Below are 20,770 nucleotides of genomic sequence, written 5' to 3' on the forward strand. Positions count from 1 at the left end.
ACACGGTCAGGACTAAGTGCATGGTTCCTAACTAACTGTACATGGCTCCGAACTAACAGTGCATGGTTCCGAACTAACACGGTCAGGACTAAGTGCATGATTCCGATATAACAGTGCATGGTTCCGAACTAACACGGTCAGGACTAAGTACATGGTTCCTAACTAACTGTGCATGGCTCCGAACTAACTGTGCATGGCTCCGAACTAACAGTGCATGGTTCCAAACTAATATGGTCAGGACTCAAAGCATGGTTCATGGTTCCTAACTAACTGTGCATGGCTCCAAACTAGCAGTGCATGGTTCTGAACTAACAGGGTTTCACTGACTTAATATTGTGATGCGTGAAGACATCAGTGAATTGTTTCCTCCATAGTTATGTGAGTATTGGCACCTTATGATCTCACTGTACTAGTCCCTGTTCCACAATGCAGGCTCAGACGATCGTAATTCCCATACTTTAACATTGTCTGTTGAAGCTCGAACATCACTTCATGGAATTGGCTGTGAGGGGCATTTCCAGCCTCCAGGGACTTTTCTGAAACACACAAATACAGAGATAAAGACTTCTTCTGGAAAAGAAATGTAAGACTGATATATGTGATAGGGAGATGTCAAGCCTTACCTCAAGACCTCAAGATCTGTCATATAACCAGAGCATAGAAAATGCCCTTGCTGACAAAGCTTGAGTATAATGACAAATAAAGTAACTTAAGTCCTTTACTTATCTAATGCAAGGCTGTTACATATATATTTGGGGGGCACAAACCTGCTTTCCAGTTTATAACGATTTTGGTGGTTCCTATACAAATAGTTTTCACGTTGACTTATGAGCAGGAAATTACCAGTTGTCACAGAGAACAAAACCCACATTCTGACTTACGCTTCCCTGGAGCACATAGCTCTCTAAGACGACCTAAATGTAGTTTATATTGACAAAGTGATCCTATCATGTGTCATGCTTTGGAACTGTTAAGTTCAAAACTGTTTTTGTAATGATGTTCTTATACAGAACCAAATATATATTTTCTCTCTTTTATCCCCAGTGAAAATCAATATAAAAATGTAATTCCCCGGTTTTTCACATTGTCATGGACTTACGTTATGTGCTGAAAGTGTTAAAGATGAAGCTCCTGGCAGTGTCCACACACCCTGGCCATGCCATGGAGCAGATGGCATGATTAATAAGTAGATCAATTTTTGAGAAACCGCTTGAAAGGAGTTAACTATCAATCTCTTTTTGTGTGGTGCAGATGACTGAACCGTGCACACAAATAGATGGTGCGTGATACTAAAGGCAACCATCGGCAGCCTTCTGTTAGCTCTCTGTGGATGGTATGAGGGACAGCCGAGTATGCAACATTCTATCAAATGTTCTCAGCATCTTTGGGGAAAGACTTATCATTTCCTGGAGTACATACTGGTCAGATGAAGGTTCCTGTATACCTTCCCTCCCTGATCAATGCTTACATTGCTCTATCGCAAAATCACACTATAACAGCGTTAAGTTACAAGGTGCATTGGGATATTTATTTTTATTTTAAAAAAAACAGCATCGACTACCGATGTGTAAGAGTACAATTCTCTGACAGGGTACCACACTTGTGTACGCTGTTGAAATGTGGATGGGGAATGGATGGGGAATTACTGTAAAATGTCAAATGTTTTTTCCAGCAGTATTGTCCTCATGGTATTCCAATTCGGTTCAGTTAAAACTTTCAATACAAAAGACGATAGTGTGACTGAAAGATCTTGTTTTTCACCCCTCTACATGACAAAGGACAAAGGAACAAGATGCATTGTTTATGCAAATTCTTATATATGCAGGAGGTAGGTGTAGAGCTCTTGGGAGTGATAAGGGCAAGAGTAGAGATTGTGGTTTATACAACATTACCGTATATCACTGTGTATAAGGCAAGTTTTTCATACCTCGAATGAGGGGGCTTTCAAGGGGGGTCATCTTAAACACAGGGTTGAAGAGTTTTGATGTTTTTTCCCCCAACACAGACATAACTGTGAGCACGTAACACCGGAAATACCATGTCAACAAATCCGTAACATCTGGTTATAAAAACAGTTAATTATATATCTGGACTTACCTTTGTAATCTATCTTATTAATTTTATTCAAAATTTCTTTTAATATTGTTTATTTTCATTTCGGAAAAATGGTATGTGAAGTGATCAGAAGATCGCACAACTCGCCGTTATTTACAGCAACCACGGTCATATTACCGCTATTGACGCCTTGAAACAAACTTTAGTGGATAGAGAATGGATATATATGTCATAAATGCCATACTTTGACTCACTGAAAGTCATATTTGTTGTAGTTTGACTATTATTTGTCAAAGTAAAGCACGGAAGCATCGCACAGTGTTTGGTCAAATTGTTCCATATGAAAAAAATATCCAGCAATAGCGATCAGCTGTACCAAAGTGCTACGCTTATGGTTATTCATTTATTTCAAATATATACAGTAAAATACATCTAAAATAACATAATATTTGATTAAATTGTTCTGAATAAAATAATAGTTTCAGATTCAATTCTTTTGATTATTGTAGCAAAATTCTTATTAGTTATATTATTGGGTAATTATGAACCAAATCACTGGTAGATTCCGAGAAATGTGTGTACAGCTGATTGCTACATCCGGCTTCGTTTACGACAAAATACACACGGTAATCTTAATATCTGCCTATAAAACAATGTCTATCAGAACAGGAAATACAATTTAATTAGTAAATGATCATGTCTAGTGGGATTTTTAAAACTCAAATTGTAAATTTGTAGTGAAGAAAGTTTAATTGTTATGAACTGTTCGTTTCCCTGATCGCTAAAGGGAAACGGTGTAAAAACTTTTTGCAGAAAACAAACATGTTTTTATTGCAAATGTGGGATTGTGTATGTGTGGTGACGTGCTTCATTCGGATTAGCTTTATAGACGGGGTATATAAATTAGGATGGATTTTGAAGGCTTGTACAGGGAGGTCGTCTTATATGAGGGGTCGCTTTATAGACAGTGATGTACGGTATTTTATACACACACAGGCACACGTGGACAGACCTCACTCCCAAGCCAGGCCTCATTGCTCTTGACTCATCATCCATGAGAGCTGCTTTGGATGTATGTGCAAACTGTACGATTTGGCCTGAATTAAATTGACTGTTTTGTTTATGTGGTATTGTATGTACAAAGTGTGGATAGTTGCTCATGCTATCATTCACTGGTTCTTCCTGGCCCAGCTGTCATATTGTTGTATAATTGCAGCATGAAAACAACATTCAGCCACAGACATCAAACACATTTTCTTACTTCTTTTGGCAATCTGTTTAAGTGAGTTGCAAATAAACCTTACAGTGCAGTTTCGAACCCAACTGTTTATACAGTCAGCAAAATAAAAAAAGGAAAACTTTTAAGAAGCAGGATCCATGATTGAAATGAGTTTTGGGTCGCTCACAGCAGCAGGTGCTTGTTATGTGAAAGAAGGCCCTACAGGCTGCTATCTCCACATTCTGACTGACTGAACATGTTGCTATGGACCTAGCAATTTTCCGTTTCTATTTTCCATTTTCTGTCATTGTTTAATTATTGATACCATAATGTCTGTGAATCTGAGCGTGTGGTTGAACGAGTTCTTGGGTTCTTGGACTGGAAGTCCTGTCTGTCACATAGCAAAGGCTGGACTCACTCAACTGCACCGCCATACAGGGGCCTGTTTATCTTCGGGAAGACAATCCAACAGCTATTGTAGCCTTAAGCTACAGTACTCCTAGTATGAAGCTACAGTAATGGCTACAGTATACTAATTGGTGCTCAAGTCATCACTGATTTATCTGTTGTTTTGGCTTGAATGTATACTACTCAAAATTTGCTTAGGACCAAAACAGCCATCTTTAGTCAAATGTGTGGTCCTTAGCAATTGTTGATTGGTACATGTTGTCTTGCAAAAACAATTCAGAATTGGTGAGGTATGGTCTCAGGTGGTTGTTTTAATGGTATGTATTACACATGTTGGAGGTACTGTTATGGGGGAAGAGGGGAGGGAAACAGGTTGGATTGTTTGTTTGTTGTTTAACGCCTCTCTCAGCATTATTCCAGCTATGTGATGGCGGTCTGTAATTAATCAAGTCTGGACCAGACAATCCAATGATAGATATCATGAACATCGAACCATGCAATAGGGATACAATGACATGCATCAACCAAGCCTGACCATCTGATCCCTTTAGTTGCCTCTTACGATAAGTACAGTCGCCTTTTTATCCCCCTGGCATATAATGCGGGGGGATATAGCTATGGGCATGTCCGTCCGTCCGTCCGTCCGTCTGTCTGTCTGAATCATTTCCGGAGCAAAACTCGAAAATCGTTAAATATTTCTTCATCAAACTTTGCATTTATATTACTAAAGTGGTGAAGTTGTGCCTTTTGCTATTTAGGAATTTTTGAAATTTTTATTTTTTACGTTTCCATGGCAACAAGTTGGACTTAGGTTCTATAAGGGTGGTGTTCGTTTCTGGAGCGTTCGTTTCTGGAGCGTAACTCAAAAAACTTAACTTCAGTAATATCAATGATCTGATATCGTTCAATAATAGTCAAACAGCCAATTCCTTACAACTGATTTACCAACATGAACTAGAAATAAAAGGGACCAGTGAAACTGCCTCAGCTGTTTCCTGCTGAGATCTATGCATACAGAATGTGAGTGGTAAGAAACTCTCCACAAGGCTGTATGACAAGAAGGATGATGTCAGCTTTCCAATCGTCTAATTTTCCCTTTTTGTAGAGCAATATTCCATCAGCTCCAGCCTTTGGTGTCAACATTTCACAACATTTGAAGTACAATCAAGCCGGCACTTTCCACAAAGATTTCAAAGGGCATCATTCGACTCTTGCTCATGGGTTGTTTGATCAGAGTTACAACTTAATGGCCTCAGTAAAGCTTTCAAAAAGTTATATGTCAGACATGTGGAGGACATTTAACAATTGACTTGACTTTGCATGTGTTCATACACACAGTTATCTCAGTATTTGATAGTGATTCATAAGTGAGTGAGTGAAAATTGCTAAATCAGCAATTTTGCAGCTATTCGCAACGAGGAGTAGTGATTCAGGAACACAAACGTATGATTTAGTGGAAATTGTACAATGAACTCTGCTTTTAAAAGAAATTTTTTATGATTGTGGTTATCGGTTTGTTGGTTTAATTTACTTTATTTGTTCAAAGTCATCAATTTTTATACATGGTGTAGTGTATCTGGTTTAGCACAACAGACAGCCATGTCAGGTAAATAGCAGTTTACCATTGACAAATGACACCACTGTTTACCAAGGCAAGAAATCGACCAGGGTTGACCACGATAGACCACAGTCAGTATACCAGTATTAAAAACAAATCAATTTATTTAAATGTATTGTATCTTGTAGTTGTAGTGTTGTCTCTCCTAACTAAATGATACTGCACAGTTGCTTTCTTGGGTCTGGCTTCAGATCTCTGCTTCATCTGGCCTTTGTAACTATCAGCTCTGTTGTGTCAGCATCAGAGGTCAAACTTATCAGTACAATAAAACTGACAGATTCTAAATACATGTCTGCATGGTCTGGGGTAATCAAATACTGTGGTGCATTCAAGCTGTTAAAGGTTAATTGAATACTGGTTAACATTCAAATGATGCCAACTGTCTGGCAAGTTTACTGTGAGGTGGTTGCATTATTTTTAAGGAATGGTGAGTTAAGAGGATATTCCCCTACTTGATACACATGCCTACTCTTACACTTGGACATAATATCCTAAAGAGGCATGTACCTTGCATTGAAAAGATCAGTTTGTGACAGAGCTTAGCACATGTGCATCAGCTGCAGAGAACACAACCAGCTGTCCTCTCCTGGGTGCTCAAACAATAAAATGATGTCACAGATGTGTTTTAATTAGAATTACATCACTCATGGCCTAGTGCAACGATGAATTAGCATGACACCTCCCATACTTCAGTGAAGTGATGAGAGACCGCCTCCGTGGTCTAGTGGTAGAGCGTCCGCCCGGAGAGCGGAAGGTCCGGGGTTCGATCCCGGCCGCGTCATACCAAAAGACGTTAAAAGATGGTGCTTGTTGTTACCCTGCCTGGCGCTCGGCATTAAGGGGCTCAAACAAAGACTGGTTGGCTCGGAGTCAGTATACTGTGTCTGAGTGAGGTATTCATGTTAAACTGCGGCATGGTATCTCAGTGTGCTAGCACTATAAATCGGCATCAGTCCGGACTAGTACAAGCCGCCACACACACAGACACACACACACGCGCACGCACACGCACACACACACACACACACACACACACACGTGCATGCATGCACGTCGCTATGTAAGTGCAATAATCTTGGACGCGACGTTAAACCCAATTTCACCTCACCTCACCTGACCTTCCATTACTCTCCCCTGCCAAATGCATATCTCTTCTTTGTAGGCGACTATTCTGAAATCATTGCAGTTCAGCCTAGTGAAAGCCTTTCAGTGCAATATACAGATTGTTTCACATATTATTGAGTGAGTGAGTGAGTTGGTTTTAGTGCTGCTTTGAACAGTATTCCAGTTATATCATGGCATGTCAGCTTGATGTGGGATGAAAGCCTGATGTGAATCAGGTGTGAGACATTTACTAATTTGGTGAAACCCACCACATTGGATGGTGCTGACTAACCTAGAAAAATAATCAGGGCAAACGAGGATTTGAACCCACAATTATAGATTTCGGCATGCCTTAGGGACGCAGCTCAGCATGGCTCACTGCAACCACCAGTGCCCCCCTTGCATAAAGTAATTGTAGTGCTATGGCTATAAGAACATAGTGCATGGGAGTTTAGATAACCGTGGCACTACCATCACTGTATATATGGATCCGGGGTTAGCCAAATGAAGATCTTATCAGTCAGATTCATCAACAAGACACCATGAGTGAGTGAGTGAGTGAGTTTGGTTTTACGCTGTTTTTTACACTTTTTTCACTTTTTGTACATTATGCAGTTAATTTGGTGATTAGGCAATAACCTGACTTAAACTACGCTGTTAACGGACTCCTGGTGTATACAGTGAGTGAGTGAGTGAGTGAGTTGGGTTCGCTGCTTTTAGCAATATTCCAGCAATATCATGGTTGTGGACACCAGAAATGAGCTTCACACATTGTGCCCATGTGGGGATCGTGACGTTTTTCAGCATGACGAGCGAACGCTTCAACCACTGGACAACCCCACGGCCCCTAGACACCCTGATCATGGTTACTGAAGTATTCATGTGTTGTCAGGGCAGAACACAATCAACTCTAAGCGAGGTCACTTGGAGGAAGATCTGAAGGCGACTGACAAAGAAACTGATGTTTTTCTATCCTTGAATAATGTAATATGACCCATTCTGAGAAAAATGTCCCTGGAGGAAGATCTGAAGGACACTGACAAGGAACCCAGGTGTTTTCTTCCCCTTCATTCTCTAACAAAACGTTTGGAGGGAGTTCGCAGAGTCCGAGATCTAAAGATGATACAGTTTGTTTTGGGATCTATTTTAGCATCAGCTAGCTTGTAGCCAGGCATTGATAGCAGATTACCTACAAAATCATCCTATCTGATTACATTCAGTAGAGGAAGATCTGAAGGTGCTTGACAAAGAGCCTGCATGTTTTCCAGTCCATGTGTTGTAAGCTCTGACCTGTAGCTGGGCATTGAGAGCAGATTAGGTAAATCATAATCCTATCAGTCCCGGACATATCACTATTATCGATCCTGTGGCTGTCACATGATTGGTTGTCCAGGATAATGACCGTCTAACTTGATGAAACGGCTGAAATCATCAGTACGTATATTATGCTCCTTAGTGCTTAGTGTTAGCTGAGAACGTCAATGAATTGTGTATCTGTTTTGATCTCTAATGCTGTCGTGATGCTGTGATGGGAATCACTCCATTCTGCATATGATGTTGGGTGTAACTTCAAAGTGAAGTGGTTATGCTTGGGAAAATAGCAATATCATGGATAAAGTGTTTTCATCGATATGTTCATTTCATTTTATTGTCTGAAATATATCTTCATTGAAAGAGGATGCCCCTTGAACTGAACTTCACTTCTGAGACTGAAATGAACGGATGCTGTTATTTGCTATGTCAGGATTCACAAGTCAAACCCCTGATTCCCCCTGGTGAGGAATCTTGGTCTCTCTGCACCATGTCTGAGTTTGTACTCAGTGTCATGAAGGTCTACCACGTTTGTCACTGAGGACTGTCCTCCCTTGTAGAGCTGACATGCTGTCATATTCACTACTCAGAAACACTTAGGACCACCTGATTCGTTCCCTTTTTATACTATTCCAAAAAAGTTAAGCACCTCAGTTCTTTCATACTACTATTTTTTAATGTCTTTTGAAGGTCCTCCTGAAATGGAAAAAAAAATTCTATTGGATATTTTAATTAACTTCTTTCAAGTCCCATTTGCAAAGGTGTGGGGAATTATCAATCTTGTGTTCAAGTCACCACATTCAATTTTACAGTAGCAATGTTTTTTAAATGATTACAAAGGACAAGGGGTGACACTTGTCTTATGTTGCCCACAGGGTTTGCATGCTTTTATATTTGAAGTGGGCCGCTAATGGCCCTTATTATTCCCTGTCCTCTCTCCAGAGGACTGATGACGGAGGCGGTATGATAGTTGTCACAGTTAAGCATTGTCAGTGCTAAATGTCTGTTCAGCTCAGGTGAGCTCCAGTACCCATGCTGAGACCTTCCACACCAACCATCACTGTAATACTGATAGCCAGAGCAACATGGTGATTTAATGCATTCATGGTGAGAGTACTGTGAGATGATCATGTTGTGGCATGTGAGCCCCCGTCTGTCCAACAATGAGCATCCAAATGTCCATTTCTTATCAAAGAAACGATCCTTTGATCCCTTTCTGGAGTAATCAGTGATTGGCCCATTACTGATTGATGTATGTAATATGGATTCATTATATGTTTGTAAGTAATTGGTGATCCTTTTTCGGTCAAATTGTGTATTTCTCTTGAACCGAAAATGCCTTTTCTACCTGGGTTTTTTTGTATGAAGAAATGCATGCTGAATATGGCAAGTTGAAATGAGGCCTCACGTGAGTATTTGTATGAAAACATAGATGTACCATCCGAATTTCGACATATTTTGAGTGAGTGAGTGAGTGAGTACGGTTTTATGCCATTTTGAGCAATATTCCAATAATATCATGACGGGAAACACCAGAAATGTGCTTTACACATTGCACCCATGTCGGGAATCGAACCTGGGTCTTCGGGGTGACGAGCGAACATTTTAAACAGAAGGCAACACGACCACCTTGGGCATACTTTGAATCACAGGTCCATGTAACTGATATTCTGTGGCAAGAAACTCGCAGACGAGGCCTTGTCTGCGAGTTAATTGGTGTAGAATATTTGTTACATAGTCCTGTGATTGACTGTATATGGGAGTAACCATCATATCCTGGAGGGGGCCTGGGAGTTTCCAATCATTTTTCTGTCACTACTTCCGAACATACAATTATTTCCTCTGAAAGAAGGTTCTCAGCACTTATTTTCACAGCACTTTTGTAAAACAAATTCAAGACAACCGCCTTTTCCAGCGATCAGTTTAATTAATTTTTGTGTGAAACCATTTAAAAAAATCCCAACCCCCTTTCCCGACCCTTCCTCCCGGTTGTCCCTTATAGGATATCTAAGACATGAATCAGTGAACCATTCCTGGTCCCAAATCAATTTTTTTCTAATTCACAGCCAACCTCCCCAAAAAGATCTACAGATGAGTGAGTGGGAAAGGTTTTATCTTTTCCAAAGTGCCTTGATTATCTTATTAATAAGTTTCTTGTTAATCTTCTGAATTTCGCTTGTTTACATTAATAAAGTGACCTTCACCTGAGCACATAGGGTTTATTTTCCTGTCAGGTTCACTGTACGTGGGTAGAAACAATGAGGTAGATAACAAATATCTCCACAAACAAGGTAATCCAATGCCAGGTTTCGTGCAGGTCATACCCATGAACATCCGGGGTTAGGATTGGTCTTCAGCAACCCATGCTTGCCGTAAAAGGTGACTGTGCTTGTTGTACCCGGATCTTCGCGGGTCTCCAATTACAGGTACACCTACAGAATACCGGATGTTTATCTACCCTGACTGTTTGATGATGCTTATATTGCAGCGTGTGATAGCGTGGCTATAAATTTTTACAAAATAGGAAAAAGAGCAGAAATAGTTGCTCCGTTTGCGCTTGTATTGGTTGATATGATTTAACCTCAAAATTGAAAAATCAAAGAAATTTATGAACATTGTAAACTGTCTATCAGCATAGAAATATTACTCGATCATAGAAGTTCCAAAATGTCGTGCAATGTCATCAGTGACATTCATTGAGGAAACATTTCAACAAACTCACATTTTCCAGTAATTTTGGAAACTAAATTGACATTTCCTTTGATGGCATTTGTTTCAAGTTGTTGTGATGGGAGCAAACCCCCTGTTATTTTAGCAAAGCATCTAAAAAAACCTCAGAAACTGTTACAAAAGAAGGAGCTCTTGCACATTCCTCTCCAATATGGCGGAAGGTGTCTGGTATTCTGTATTCTAGCCACATTATATTTATTTACCTGATTGTAACCTAGCTTTCATATCAATCTTGAATTTGATTTCATCATTCTTGATCTATTTATTATCTAAGACTAGCTTTGGGTGTTCCTGTTATAGTGTGGTTCAATCATTATCTGTCAATTCCTCAGCCGCAATCAGGGCCTCAGGCTGTAAGTAAGGGAGACAACTCTATTACAAATGCAATCATCCCTGTAAGTGACTCAGCAATAACTAACCCATTGGTCCCTGTTTCACTGCAAGTGTCAGCCCTCGATTTCACTTAGACCTACAACAGTCGAAGCATTACGTTTGTTTCCCCCAAACACAGTCCGAGACTGTCATCTGATAGTTTCATAATGCCAGACCTACAACAGTCGAAGCATTACGTTTGTTTCCCCCAAACACAGTCCGAGACTGTCATCTGATAGTTTCATAATGCCAGACCTACAACAGTCGAAGCATTACGTTTGTGTCCCTCAAACACAGTCCGAGACTGTCATCTGATAGTTTCATAATACCAGACCTACAACAGTCGAAGCATTACGTTTGTTTCCCCCAAACACAGTCCGAGACTGTCATCTGATAGTTTCATAATACCAGACCTACAACAGTCGAAGCATTACGTTTGTTTCCCCCAAACACAGTCCGAGACTGTCATCTGATAGTTTCATAATGCCAGACCTACAACAGTCGAAGCATTACGTTTGTTTCCCCCAAACACAGTCCGAGACTGTCATCTGATAGTTTCATAATACCAGACCTACAACAGTCGAAGCATTACGTTTGTTTCCCCCAAACACAGTCCGAGACTGTCATCTGATAGTTTCATAATACCAGACCTACAACAGTCGAAGCATTACGTTTGTGTCCCCCAAACACAGTCCGAGACTGTCATCTGATAGTTTCATAATACCAGACCTACAACAGTCGAAGCATTACGTTTGTTTCCCCCAAACACAGTCCGAGACTGTCATCTGATAGTTTCATAATGCCAGACCTACAACAGTCGAAGCATTACTTTTGTTTTCCCCAAACACAGTCCGAGACTGTCATCTGATAGTTTCATAATGCCAGACCTACAACAGTCGAAGCATTACGTTTGTTTTCCCCAAACACAGTCCGAGACTGTCATCTGATAGTTTCATAATGCCAGACCTACAACAGTCGAAGCATAACGTTTGTTTCCCACGAACACAGTCCGAGACTGTCATCTGATAGTTTCATAATGCCAGACCTACAACAGTCGAAGCATTACGTTTGTGTCCCCCAAACACAGTCCGAGACTGTCATCTGATAGTTTTATAATACCCCTCTGGATGACGCATACCCAATATGTTTCATCATGCTCCCTTTTCTCGCTAAGTCTGGCCACATCTCTAATCAGGACCATGTTAGAGGGTTATTATATGGTAATGGCACCCATAGCTAACAGAAGAATGGCCAGATAAATGGCCATACCACCAAATGGAGATGGGACTTGTCAGTGCCAGAGACTGAATCACGTCCTCTGCCAAGGCTCTTATTACAGGCATGACAGACTCAGATAGGCAAAATGACATGTGTATGTTTAAGATCCAACTGAATATTGTTTTCCCTTTGAAGTTGCAAAAATCCGAAACACTTTCTAATAATGGATGTTTGTAGAGAGGGTTTTATGTCATTGACGGAACAGCTTGGGATAATATGTCACCTCATCTGTCGGAAACTCGATCAGATCTAATTAGAAATATGTGGGAATAGTAATGGGTTTTTCTTTCTTCGTTTGGGGGATTGTGCTGTAAATATTTCCTGATGAAGTATTTGATATTAAGATTAATCATTGCAAGGATTTACGAGAGTTTTTATTCATCAGAGGTAATGTTACTGATTATCATGATTTATTTCACACGTATTGAAGGGAAATAATGCACTTTCAATTATTCCTTACCATTGGCTTCTGAAATCTGTTACTTGTATTATTCTTTGACTGAAGATTAATCTCTCAGTTCAGTTTTATGATGCAGACCTCGTTTTCTTCCAGTGCAAACACAAAATTAGTGTCCGGGGCTGTGGATCAGATACGAATAATGAGTTCTCATGTAATCACTTTGGAAAGGAAGTTTCCGTTTTCACACTGTCATGTGGGGTGTTTGGCGGATTCAGATGATGCCTGATAACTTTATATCACAAATTTACACAAAAACCTGTGCAAAACTGGTGTTTGTGGAACATGTCTCCTTAGGTGTGGCCATTTGGATGATGTTAGATCAAGTCAAGTTCAGGCTGGTTTCATGTGTACAGTCATATTATCAACATGTGGTGAATCCCACGTTTTCATTGGGTGCCCTATTTTTATTCGCAGCACTGCTTTTGTTTTTGTTCATTCTCGTTATTTACTCATACTCCAAGAATAGTAAGCGAAACATGTTGCTACCTCATTTCTGTAACAGATTACTTTATTAATTCTAAAAGTTGGCTCATAAACTGTCTGAAATAAGGTTTTTGGTTCTGAATAAACATTTAGAAGAGACACACTTAGAAAATTGATCTTCCAGGGAATGCCTTCATCTTCAGAATAGAGGCAGTGTCAAGGGCGGATCCAGCATTTTTAGTGAGTGAGTGAGTGAGTGAGTGAGTGATGTTTTCACCGCTTTTAGCAATATACCAGCAATATCACGGCGAGGGACACCAGAAATGGGCTACACACATTGTACCCATGTCGGGAATCAAACACGAGTCTTCGGCGTGACGAGCGAACGCTTTAACCACTTGGCTACCCAACTGCCCCTCCAGCATTTTTAAGAGGGAGGGGTCAAAAATATAAAAAAATCCCTCTCTGGATCTGCCCATTAACTGATACAGACAGTGTGTGTATATGAGGAACACTTGTTACACAGAATAATATAAATGGGCGTTGGAGATGGCTACATTTGTGAATGTACAGCTAAAGAATAAACTTTCTCACAATAATCATTTGAAAACACATGTTGTTCAAAGTAAAACATACCTTTCAAAACAAGGAATTTAGTGGGAATGGAAATGTTTGTGCAATAACTCGCAATATCTAGCCATGCTTTGCAGCTATCCTGGACGTGTTTGAAGTGATTTTAAGAAGAAAAGTTAGAGGAAACAAAAGTTGCAGAAAAAAGGTTACAGATATAAATTAAAGTTATGGAAAATAATAATTTGTCTCAAATGTTAATACAGTGAACCCTCGATATACCATTAACGCGCTTTAACACGCTTTTAGGGGAAAATTCTTCATGCATTTTTGGGAGCCATGGTTTACCCCGCGGTGCATCCGGAGTAGCGGTACATCGAGGAGCGTTAAGTCGAGGGACCATTGTATTACAATTTGTGTGACACTTTCACATATTTTGAATGCACTGGTGTTTTGTTTATGTTTCAATTTGTAATTAATCTTAAGGTTAATTTATATTTGTTGATAAGGATTCACTGATTAGAAAGATGCTTATTTAGTTGATGTTCACCAGTTGATTTCTGCAATGACTTCGCTGGCTGTCAAAACATTTACAGAATCATTAATTTACTTTTACCCTATTAATGTGTTTTCCTTTTTTCAAAGTAACTTTTTTTCCTACCCAAATCTGTAAAAAAAATTCTGGTCACCCTTGAACAAGGTCAGTTGACAAGGATTATGTTATACTGAAATATAAAACAGCAAAGAGAGAGAATAGTCAGTCTCGATTATCTGCTGTTATCCATTTGGCTTAAAAGGCGAAATAGTGGTGAAAATTATATGAATTGATCACTGAAAATCAGTTGATGACACCAGGTGTTCACAGAAAGGGTAAGCCTAACATGCCGTAACGGTAGCAACAATGTTATAATTGCACTGTGTATGCCAATCTGTGTTTGAACCAAGGCTTACTAGCCACAGTCGTATGACAAGTAGCATTGCACTAGTGACAGTAATGACAAATAGCATTATAGGAGAGGATTACTTTAACCACATGAGGATTAAGCTTGTGGGAGTCATTACGGAGGGGAAGATAGGACAAGTAACTGATACTGTTTGCACACGGAAGGTCATATCGTCACTCGTTGTCTGTTATCCTTTGTCAGCTTCTTTTTGCTTGGATCTTGTAGTAGTAAAGTAGTCTTCAAATTGGAATTTTCTCGTTAAGAATAATGTAAATTTGATGCTAGTTGTTTCCTAAGATCTACAGATTAATCTGACTACATTACATATTATTTCAAAAGGGCTGAGATCAGTGACGTTATAGTTGACTTTAATGCATGTACTGTTGGGAGACTAGTGCATACCTGGTTTAGAGTTGGTCTTCAGCAACCCATGCTTGTCGTAAGAGGCAACTAATTGGATTGGGTGGTCAGGCTTGCTGTCTTGATTGATGCATCGTATCATGCATAGATCAATGCTCATGATGTCAATCACTGCATTGTCTAGTCCAGACTTGATCATTTACAGACCGCCGTCTCATAGCTGCTATATTAGTGAGTGTGTCGCTAAACAATAAACAAACAGCATGAACTGTTAAGGGTGGATTCTGAATGAGTGTTATGTAATGTTTTACCTAAACACTCATCTTAATAATCATATCTTAATAACAAATGTTAGTTTGTTGTTTAACACCGCACTCAGCAATATTCAAGCTATATGACGGCAGTTTGTATATAATTGAGTCTGGACCAGACACGCAATTGGGATACGATGACATGCATCAACCAAGTCAGTGACCCTTACCACCCGATCTCGTAGTCGATTCATATGACAGGCATGGGTTGCTGAAGACCATTTCTAACCTGGATCTTCACGGGTCGGGAATTATTGGATTGGATGACATAGCAACCTCACCATTTCTTGCCCTAGTTTCTCAAACCTCAAGACAAGTGGATAACGTAGTGTTTTAGACTTGAACAAAATGTCTCCGGTGTTGTTCCTGACAGATAATTAAGGGATATGCACTCTTAATGGCTCTTGTCGTCTCTGGTGGAACTAGTGTTTACTCTAGAGAACCGCTCCCACTCTGTGAGAATATATGGCTCATGTCCACGGCATTGTTAATAGATATCTTTCATTGACTAAGATAGATGTTTTAGGTTAAGGGCCCCATCATTCTATATTCTGGGGGGACCTGGAATATTTGTTTAAGATTGCTCTTTGCTAAACAAGCTTTGGGGAACTGCAACACATTATTTTTCAGTTTTTGTGAAATGACAAATGACTATCTTCCAGGAATATCAAGAACAGATTTTTTTAATAAAGCGAAGACGCCCTGGTGAGGCACCCCCTCAGAATATCAAATGTTCGGGAATAGGAATGACTATATTTGCAAAGGGGGAAGTATTCAGTGTTGGTATAACTCTATTCACTCAAAGCAGTATTGTGGATTGAAAGTTTGGACTTTTGTTTCCTGCCCTCCTCTTTTACTTCCAACCAAACATTTTCTTTTCTTTTTGATCCTTCAAAATGAATGCAATTGTACTTTGTTATGTTTTAATGCTGCCTTCATGTAAACTGTAAGCCACGGAAAACACAAATATTGACTTTGGTGTTGCATTTCGGCATCTGCTTCTCTTCATCCCAACACTGTTACAGTTTGTGAAAACGTTTGACCTTGTTGCATTTCCAGATAGGGCTGGCTATCGATACAGATCATCGAGATTGATAATCGTTAACTAAATATCGATCAATTATCGATAAATAACGAAGAAGTAACTTTGAACAAGTACTCAGGAAAAGTTCCGAAAGAAATCAACATATTTCAGCAATTGCCATTATTGACAATTACAAGTCTGTTTCTGTTATTCTAAATTTTATTTCATCACAATAGTTTATGTAAGATATTCTCAATGACACAATTTTCATATCAATAATCGTTAATATTTCTTCCCATCGATGATAATTCTGATTATTGCTCTTTTTTGCCAGCCTTATTTCCCGATGTCTGTGCCTCTATGGCACATTTCTCTGATCTGCCTCCCTTCCTTTGTCATCTGCAGACTGCCATACTTGGCATTCATTATCCAGATAGCCATACTTGGCATCCATTATCCAGATAGCCATACTTGGCATTCATTATCCAGATAGCCATACTTGGCATTCATTATCCAGATAGCCATACTTGGCATTCATTATCCAGATAGCCATACTTGGCATTCATTATCCAGATGGCCATACTTGGCATTCATTATCCAGATAGCCATACTTGGCATTCATTATCCAGATAGCCATACTTGGCATTCATTATCCAGATAGCCATACTTGGCATTCATTATCCAGATAGCCATACTTGGCATTCATTATCCAGATAGCCATACTTGGCATTCATTATCCAGATAGCCATACTTGGCATTCATTATCCAGATAGCCATACTTGGCATTTATTATCCAGATAGCCATACTTGGCATTCATTATTCAGATAGCCATACTTGGCATTCATTATCCAGATAGCCATACTTGGCATTCATTATCCAGATAGCCATACTTGGCATTCATTATCCAGATAGCCATACTTGGCATTCATTATCCAGATAGCCATACTTGGCATTCATTATCCAGATAGCCATACTTGGCATTCATTATCCAGATAATCCAAGTTAGTTCTATTTTTGGAATCAACAGTTTTGAGTGATTTCTCCGACTTTAGTGTTTTGGTTGATACATAATTTCTCAACCATTTTGCTATAATTTTGCATAATGAACTATAGTTGTTTTAGTTTTACTTGTTTGGCCAGTGAATTCCCTGCTCTAAGTCAACTGCAAGAACAATAGCAAGATGGCATCTTACTGATTTAGTTCTGGGTCTTCTAGATGAAGATGCCTATATCATATTTGCGAAGTGAAATTCAGATTTTCGGGCGTTCACCTCTGAGAATGTTTTCACATTAATGAACTGTTCTACTAAAGTCTTACCACTTCTGAACTTTCCCCCACTCCAACCCAAACCCCAAAATGTAAAAGATGTTTTTGTGTTTTATATCTGTGACATTTACTGGCCCTGAGGGGAAGGTTTGTGAGAGCAAGCATTCATGCAAAGTTGGTTTTTTGGCCATTGAGATAAAGCACTTTTCAAATTTTCGGCGTCTTTTGACTGTCAATGTTTCTTGAAGGCCGGTGGAGCAGGTGTGCTGTCAATGACGCTGTAATCAATATTGGAACTTGACCTGAATTCTGTGACTGTAAACACTTAAGTGTATTCATTATACAATTGGCCATGTTTCTTATAGTATCACTTGAGCATCAATTAATTTTGCTGAAAATGTGGGCATCATGCATCTGATGTGACTTGTGGAAGATGGTTGGAAATCAAATAAGGATGACTTCTTTCCGAAGATCCAGATGTGTCGGCACATAAAAACTACAGATGGGATGGAAATTTATCGAAGCTGAACAAGTTTTCATTTTGTTGTGTGACCAAGCTGCTAACAAGTTGAATTACTTTTTTGATAAATTATCTATCTTGGGGTAGTGGCTGTTGTTTCAGATTAAAATTTCTTTTACATTAGGACAGGGTCAAAATTCATTTTGTACAATTGTGGTTAAAACCATTTTTGCCGATCCAAACCTACAGTATTTGCCCAGTTACAAATAAGGTCTACAGAATACAAATAAGGATCCCCAGCCGTGTCATACCAAAAGACATTAAAAAATGGTACTTGTTGTTACCCTGCATGTCTGGCACTCGGCATTAAGAGGCTAAAATAAGGACTGGTCGGCTCGGTGTATACTGTGTCTGAATGGGGTATTCATGTTAAACTGCGACATGGTATCTCGATGGGCTAGCACTAAAAATCGGCATTAGTCAGGACTAGTACAAGCAGCCACACACACACATGGGCATGCACGTCGCTATATAAGTGCAATAATCTTGCACGCGATGTTCAAGCCCATTTCCCTTCATCTTACCCAAACATTGGAAGACATGCTTTGCCAAGATCTACCACCGATTCGAAATATGCCATGTATCTATGACTAGACTAACCAGAGCATTTTTTACATACATCCCTTTTCATTGAATCATTCAGATCATTTCATTGAAAGTTTTTGCCAGAATCTGAAACTCGTAAATTCTACAATACTGTTGAATTGTGTCAGATTCATCAAGAAATAAACCGTGATGAAGCTCAATAAAACTTTAATGTGTGACATGTGGAGCTCATCCATTTGCTATTATGTTGACAGAATGTCCGTGGAGGTTGTACGCTGGTTTATCTCCTGTGTGGCAGTTTATGTTTAGTGTTTGTCAGGGATCAATACAGCACGTGACATTGTTGGAGTGGGAACAGATTCCGCAGCGATAGGTGCACCGTGGAGGAAAGCATATTACTTTTCCAAATTGTAATCAATTTCTCTTTAACAACTTCCAAAAAGTATGATGGTTTGCTGTACATGATCATTAAGATATTATTATCGTGTAGCCAGAGTCTCGTCTTTCTCAGCTTTAATGCCAGGATATTGAAACAGACACTTCATCATAGTGCTACAAATTTGATACAAAAAAAACTGAACATGATTAAGAAATAGTTTGTTCGATAGATCTGTCATGCGAAATGAAAAATTGAGCTTTTCCTTCTAAAAAATTAAAATAAAATAAAAATATTCTGCAATCCCAATCTGTGAGTATGACAATGGCGTGATATTTCACATGCCCATATTGGACAAACTTGAAATTAATGCTTGTAAGAAAATGTAGAACAATTACCCAGAAAAAAAATCCAATCTGATGTGAAAATAAACATTTCTACATTGGAGCTTTAAAGGTTACAACTGCTGCAGATTTCATGCAAACTCTGATGATATGGACTCCTGATAATTTTCAGTGGACATATCAAATTGTGTTTTTTGAACATTTGTCGGATTTAATTTGATGTGTGACTTATATACCACAGTATTGATGTTTATACCACATAGTTGATAATGAGATCACATTATTTTGTGTCCTCTTTCTATCATGACTGAAGAGATTATGTGTCAATCTCCCCGTCATAACGTGTTGAAAACCTTCCTTGCAAACACTTCTATTTTGCATTTGTGTTTATTGTGATTGCCTTTATGTGAAGCTGATCGCAATCTGCAGCACTTGCATTCTGGGAAATTGGATTGTGTAGATAGTGATCTGGCTGAAGCTCTTCAGGAAATGAGCTGAGAGACAAAAATTAATTCCAATCTGTAGGTGTTAGTCCATGCGTAGTTGAAAGTGGGTCATGGCAAGGAGGACCCCCCAGTGTGGGCCAAGTTAGATAGTGTGTGCACGTGTGTGTGTATATGTGCGTGTATGCAGTGTTTGTTTTTTAATGCCACATGCAGCAATATGCCAGTTATAGGGTGGTGGCCTGAAGATATTAGTCTGGCCCAGAAAGTCCACTGATTGATATTATGAGCAACAGTTCATGCCATTGGGTCACAATGACATGCAACTATCAAGTCCCCGAATCTGACCACCAATCCAGTAAGTCAGTCACCTCAGCATGAGTTGCTGGGGACCAATTTTGATTTGGTAAGGCAATGCTTCTTGTCTAGTATTTGGTGTCACTTCTGGATTTCCATAATAATGAAGCTGACATGTGATGCAATAAGGGTACTGCCTGATTTACTGGTTAATTAACTTGGCAACTTTTGTTTGTAGAAATGAAACTTGAAATGAAATTGTGTTCTAAGATCGATTGCACTGTGTATTACTCTCCTCAAGCATTAAAAAGATATATAACTAAAATACTTTTCAAATAGACATTATGAGTAAGTCAGTCAGTCACTATTGACAAATAAAGTAATACCTCTTTAAGATGCATCCCTCCACAATGTAAACAGGTAATACAGGTGTGGCTAAAAGTACAGACAGTGGATACCACACTTGGGTTCTAAGCCAGCAGTTAAAATTGAAACATGCGATTGAATCTTTCTTTTCTCATTTAGTATTCATTGAAGAAAAAGGAGTTAAATTAAAAGAAAAAGAAGCACCTGTCTTTCACAGGTAGGGTTGATGTGCTGTCAGATACTCAGGTAATTAAGTATGTAATGTTTTATTCACCAGGGAACCAGCCAGCCCTGAGATAACATGTATGTGCTTCAGATATGCAGTAGTTACTTATTTGGAAATAATAAATGAAATGAAAATTAGTTGTTAATGCTCTTCTGGAAATATGTACAACAATTGTTTTGATCAGAAAAATAACCTAT

At 39.2% G+C, this 20,770-nt stretch overlaps 1 protein-coding gene across 2 annotated transcripts in view; it reads left to right on the forward strand.

Moving 5' to 3' along the window:
• The window catches only part of LOC124142332 (caspase-3-like), a 150,573-nt gene that overhangs the window by 56,366 nt on the left and 73,437 nt on the right, over nt 1-20,770 (forward strand). The window lies entirely within an intron of this gene.

Source organism: Haliotis rufescens, unplaced genomic scaffold, assembly GCF_023055435.1.
Source record: "Haliotis rufescens isolate VD_foot unplaced genomic scaffold, xgHalRufe1.0.p SCAF_11, whole genome shotgun sequence".
Lineage (NCBI taxonomy): Eukaryota > Metazoa > Mollusca > Gastropoda > Lepetellida > Haliotidae > Haliotis > Haliotis rufescens.